This window comes from Triticum aestivum, chromosome 6A (assembly GCF_018294505.1).
Source record: "Triticum aestivum cultivar Chinese Spring chromosome 6A, IWGSC CS RefSeq v2.1, whole genome shotgun sequence".
NCBI lineage: Eukaryota > Viridiplantae > Streptophyta > Magnoliopsida > Poales > Poaceae > Triticum > Triticum aestivum.
The window spans coordinates 185,712,909-185,719,701 of NC_057809.1; positions in this window are offsets into that span (position 1 = coordinate 185,712,909).

Genomic DNA, 6,793 nt, shown 5'->3' on the forward strand with positions numbered 1-6,793 from the left:
ATTATCAAGCATAGAAGTAGTTTCATCATAAGTATCATGCATAGAAGAAGTAGCATCATCAATAACATGCGACATATCAGAATTAATAGCAGAAGCAGGTCTAGGTGTCACAAGCTTACTCAAAACAGAAGGTGAATCAAGTGTAGAGCTAGATGGCAGTTCCTTACCTCCCCTCGTAGTTGAGGGATAAATCTTGGTTCTTGGATCTTTCAAGTTCTTCATGATGATAAGCAGATATAAATCCCAAGTGACTCAAAGAATAGAGCTATGCTCCCCGGCAACGGTGCCATAAAATAGTCTTGATAACCCACAAGTATAGGGGATCACAATAGTTTTCGAGGGTAGAGTATTCAACCCAAATTTACTGATTCGACACAAGGGGAGCCAAAGAATATTCTCAAGTATTAGCAGTTGAGTTGTCAATTCAACCACACCTGGATAACTTAATATCTGCAACAAAGTGTTTACTAGCAAAGTAATATGATAGTAGTGGTAACAGTAGTAAAAGGTAATGGTAGCAAAAGTAATATTTTTGGTGTTTTATAGTGATGATAACAATAGCAACAGAAAAGTAAATAAGCGAAGAACAATATATGGGAAGCTCATAGGCAATGGATCGGTGATGGAGAATTATGCCGGATGTGGTTCATCATGTAACAGTGATAACCTAGGGTGACACAGAACTAGCTCCAGTTCATCAATGTAATGTAGGCATGTATTCCGAATATAGTCATACGTGCTTATGGAAAAGAACTTGCATGACATCTTTTGTCCTACCCTCCCGTGGTAGCGGGGTCCTATTGGAAACTAAGGGATATTAAGGCCTCCTTTTAATAGAGTACCGGAACAAAGCATTAACACATAATGAATACATGAACTCCTCAAACCACAGTCATCACCGGTAAGTATCCCGATTATTGTCACTTCGGGGTTAACGGATCATAACACATAATAGGTGACTATAGACTTGCAAGATAGGATCAAGAACTCTCATATATTGATGAAAACATAATAGGTTCAGATCTGAAATCATGGCACTCGGGCCCTAGTGACAAGCATTAAGCATAGCAAAGTCATAGCAACATCAATCTCAGAACATAATGGATACTAGGGATCAAACACTAACAAAACTAACTCGATTACATGATAAATCTCATCCAACCCATCACCGTCCAGCAAACCTACGATGGAATTACTCACGCACGGCGGTGAGCATCATGAAATTGGTGATGGAGGATGGTTGATGATGACGATGGCGATGGATTCCCCTCTCCGGAGCCCCGAATGGACTCCAGATCATCCCTCCCAAGAGAGTTTAGTGCTTGGCGGTGGCTCTGTATCGTAAAACGCGATGAATCCTTCTCCTTGATTTTTTTCTCCCCGAAAGTGAATATATGGAGTCAAGGTTGAGGTCGGTGGAGCGTCAGGGGGCCCACGAGGCAGGGGAGCGTGCCCAGGGGGTAGGGCGCGCCCCCACCCCCGTGGACAGGTGGAGGCCCCCTAACGTGGATTCTTCTTCCAGTATTTTTTATATATTCCAAAATAATTCTCCTTTGATTTTCAGTTCATTCCGAGAACTTTTATTTCTGCACAAAAATAACACCATGGCAATTCTGCAGAAAACAATGTCAGTCTGGGTTAGTTCCATTCTAATCATGCAAGTTAGAGTCCAAAACAAGGGTAAAAGTGTTTGGAGAAGTAGATACGACGGAGACGTATCAGCCACGCAGCGTTGTCGGGGAACCGTTCACCCATCGAAGGTTGGTGGGGGTGGAGAGAGAGACGAGAAGGGCGCCGGCAATGAGACAGAGAGAGAGAGAGAGGGGGGCGACAGAATGTGTGTCCACCGGAGAGGAGGGTGGCTTTTTATAGCGCACAGCGTGTGTGTACCTGTGGAGGGAGGGGAATAAACGAAATGCTGACCGGCGGCATTACTGTGCCCCCCGTGGGGAATCAGCCAGCGTAAGGCTGACCGGCGGCAACCAAGGCATTGATTCCCCGCAGGAAAAATGAGGCAACGAGGGAGGACGATGATGCGCCGTGTGTCGCTGACTTGGTGGTCCCACCAAGCTTTCGCGCCAAAAACGCTTCTCCCGGCGCCCCCGGACACCCCCAGCGTGCCGGGTTCAGCCTGGGTCCGCCAGCGCCAATTTCGGGCCGAACCAGCGAAAAATGGGCTTCTCGGGGTGCGACTGGGCCGTTTTTTAGAGCCGGCGCTAAAAAAGGGTCTTGGGGGCCTATTGGGGGCGCAACTGGAGATGCGCTAACTCCTAGATACTGCATTTATATTCCAGCTGAGCAGTACAACTTATAGAAAGGACCTCTAGAAATACAACAATTGTAAAACTGTCCTTGACAATTAGAGCACGGACCCTGGACGAAAAAGGAAGAAAAGCAATCAAGTTCTTCATCGCCGCTGAAGAAACAAGGTCTCAAACGGTGGCCTCCCATGCGAGCATCGGGGACGAAACCACTTGATGCAGGGTGGGAGTGAAGTGCCACCATGAGTCCTGCAGAGGGCCTCCGATGGAGGTTGATGAAGACGTGACGCAGCATCGGCGTCAAGGTTTGGAGCTGCTGCCTGCCAGCATCTTGAGTCGGCAGCCAAATGAATCTTCTCCAGCTATTTGCAGTATCACAACTTTCCCGGCCTCCTCCGCCACCGCAGGTCGCCACATCGAGCTACCCCTTCCCCTCACCACCACGGCAGGCCAGAAGAGGGAGCAGTGCAGCAACACAACAGAAACAGAGAAAGTGAGGACTTCGCTTATTGAATCGAGCCACATCCAAGCACCCCCTTACCGTCTTCCTCCTTGGAAGCACGGTGGAGATACTGAGCCGCCACTGCCCAGCGCAGCACCTCAGCACGAGGACCGACAAGCTCGAAAAGACGGGGAAGACAGCCTTATTTTTGAAGATCTCTCGCCTCAGCTCCACCGCTTGCAACAACTCCTGCCACCGGAGCTGCACATCGACAAAAACCAGGATGAGCATGCACAGATCCGGCCAATGGGAGCCAATGTTGTACTCCAAGACGTCACTATGGGACAAGTCTCACATCTACTATACAACTGTAGGATCGAAAGTATGTCTAGAGGGGGTGATTAGACTACTTGACCAAATAAAAATCTAGCATTTTGCCAATTTTAAGTCCTGGCAGATTTTAGCAACTTTACACAAGTCAAGCAATCAACCTACAAATGCAATTCTAAGAGTATAGCAGCGGAATGTAAACCATTGCATATGAAGGTAAATGGGAGGAGTTTGGAGGGAGCAAACGCAATGTAGACACTGAGATTTTTGGCGTGGTTCCGATAGGGGTGCTATCGTACATCCACGTTGGTGGAGACTTCAACCCACGAAGGGTAACTGGTGCGGGAGTCCACTGAGGGCTCCACCCTCAAAGGGTCCACGAAGAAGCAACCTTGTCTATCCCACCATGGCCATCGCCCACGAAGGACATCATGAAGTAGATGATCTCCTTGCCCGTACAAACTCCTTGGTTCAACTCCACAATCTTGACGGAGGCTCCCAAGTGACACCTAACCAATCTAGGAGACACCACTCTCCAAAAGGTAATAGATGGTGTGTCGATTATGAAATCCTTGCTCTTGTGCTTCAAATGATAGTCTCCCCAACACTCAACTCTCTCACACAGATTTGGATATGGTGGAAAGATGATTTGAGTGGAAAGCAACTTGGGGAAGGCTAGAGATCAAGATTCTTGTGGTTGGATTGGAATGTCTTGGTCTCAACACATGAGTAGGTGGTTCTTTCTCAGAAAATGAATGCTAGAAGTGTAGGCACATTCTGATGGCTCTCTCCTCGAATGGAGAATGGGTGGAGGGGTATATATAGCCTCCACAAAAAATCTAGCTGTTACACACAATTTACCAAACTTGGTGGGACTGAATAGTGAAACTCGGTCAGATCGATATGGTTCAAAATGTGAAGGTTAGGCTTTTCGGTGGGATAGACATGATCAACTCAGTGGGACCGGTACGTTAGGGTTAGGGCATAACTTGATCTCGGTTTGACCGATTACTTCAACTCGGTGAGACTGATTCAGTAGCAAGCAAATAGAGAGTTGGTCAGGGAAACTCGGTGGGACTGATCGCTCATTTCGGTGAGACCAAAATGTTACGAAAATGAAACAGCGAGTTTGCATTTGAACTCGGTGGGACCGATCGCTCATCTCGATTGGACCGAAACGTTATGAAGGAAAACAGAGAGTTTGCAATCCCATCCCGGTGAGACCGAGATCCCTATCGGTGAGACCGAATTGATTAGGGCTTCTGGCAGTGGCTATGTCAAGTGAACTCGGTGGCGTCGGATAGATCAAATCGGTGGGGCCGAGTTTGACTTTAGGTTTAGGACATATGTGGAAATGAGAAAGTGGTTGAGGGCTTTGGAGCATATCACTAAGCATTTTGAGTAAGCAAGCCATTAAGCAACACCTCATCCCCTTTTAATAGTATTGGTTTTCCTATGGACTCAATGTGATCTTGGGTCACTAAAATGAAAATGTAGAGTCTTGAGCTTTTGCCAATATGTGTCATTTGCATTTTGAGGGTCCACATCTCTAGTCCATGCCATGCCAATCATGGAACTTTCTGAAACATTGATCTTGAATGGATATTAGTTCAATGAGCTATATGTTGTTATGAATTACCAAAACCACCCGGGGATTGGTTACACTTTCAACAAGCTAACTACGCCGGCGTCTTTCCTCAGCCATCTCCCACCGGCAACGCCGGCAGGGAAGGCCTCGGGCAGACCCGGGAAGAAGATAAGAACGACTCTCAAGGATAAAGGTGAGAGAAGCAAAAGGGGGAAATTGAGGTAGTCTAAGCACCGAAAATCCTACACGCACAAACGATCACAGAGCTTTACTTAATCTTTCCAACTAACTAATCTCTCTCCCCCCTAATTTTCAGTGGGGTGGGCCCCGCCTCATCCCCAACTTCCAATCCCAAATCCCCACCTCAGCCAGTCCGTTGATCCTGTAAAATTCCCCCCCGTGAACCTAGCATTGCCGGTATACCTGGCCAAACCTCGGGCGGGCCAGGCGTAGCCAAGCTCGAGGCAAAAAAACCTAGGCCCGGGCCCGGCTCATCCTGGGCATCGGGCCTATTTTTTGGGCCCAAGCCCGACCCGAACGCGTAAAAGCCTGCCGGGCCTCAGGCCAGGCCCCTTCAAAAAAGCACAAAAATGATGGGCTAGGCCCGAGCCCAGCCCGGGAGCAGCGTCGGGCCGGGCCGGGTCGGGCTTTTTTGGGCCGGGCTTCCCATGGCCAGGACTGCCGGTCTAAGAGCATCTCCAGTCGTTGGCCCCCCAGGCGGCGATTTTACGCACCCCCTGGGGGCGAGCCGGCACTAAAATTGGTGTGGGGGCGAGCGGGTTCCCAGCCGCTTGCCCCAGGGTTGCCCCCAGACGTGGTTTTTTTTTTTAAAACCGAGTTCGGCAAAGTTTGGCAAATTGGATAAAACGTTCGGCTAAATTCAGCAAACTTAACATATATTCGACATGTTTCGGTGTTACATAAGTTATTTGAAAAAAAACCAACTAAGGGGCGAAGAAGTCGCTGAGAGCGGCGAAGTCGCCGATGTTGCCGCCATCCTCGTCATCGTCGGCGGCCTTCTCCTTCTTGATGGCGCGGCCGCCCCTGCTGGACCCCTGCCCGGCGTCACCATGGAAGACCGGTGGCAGCGGCATGTCCTCGTCGCTATCGTTGAGGACGACGACGCCTCCCTCGTCCCGACCACGGCACTGAGCTTCGAACCGCTCGTAGGCGAGGCGCTTTAGCTCTAGCTCCATGTGTGCCTAGTCGTCGCGCGCCCATTTGAGGCCGTCGCGTCATCGAGCTCCTCCTCCTTGACGCCGCTGGTGAGCCCGGGCTCCGTCTTCACGATAGGGAGCCCCGACTCCGTCTTTGGCTTGACGTAGCACGGAGGAGCCGAGGAGGAGGCGCGCCTGCCACCCTCATTGATGACGATGCCGGTGCTGCGGGTGCACCGATCGAGTGGCGTCTCTGCGACGGGCTTGGCCTTGACGCCGAATAGCGCCGGCGAGCCGGAAGAGTGGGAGGAGGAGCAGGAGGAGAACTGAGAGGAGGAAGACGAGGAGGAGCCGAACCTTCTGGGCACCCATGGATCGGTGCTCCGGCGGGGGAGGGGCGGCCGCCGGGGCAGGGTATGCCAGCGGCTGGTCATTGCCGCCCTCGAGGTATGTGTTGGGGAGCATAGTATTTCAAAAAAAATCATATGCACACGCAAGATCATGTTGATGCATAGCAATGAGAGGGGAGAGTGTCGTCCACGTACCCTCGTAGACCGTTAAGCGGAAGTGTTATAACAACGCGGTTGATGTAGTCGTACGTCTTCACAATCGACCGATCCTCAGCACCGAACGTACGGCACCTCCGCGTTCAGCACACGTTCATCTCGGTGACATCCTGTGAACTCACGATCCAGTAGAGCTCGAGGAAGAGTTTCGTCAGCACGACGGCGTGGTGACGATGTTGATGAAGCTACCGACGCAGGGCTTCGCCTAAACACCGCTACAATATAACCGAGGTGGATTATGGTGGAGGGGGGCACCGCACACGGCTAAGAGATCAACAGATCAATTGTTGTGTCTTTGGGGTGCCCCCTACCCCTGTACATAAAGGGGGGAGGAGAGGGTCGGCCAGGGGAGAGGCGCGCCCAAGGGGGGGGGGGGCAATTCTACTCCAAGTAGGTTTGCCCCCTCCCTTTCCTATTCCAAGAAGGAGAAGGGGAAAGGAGGAGGTGGA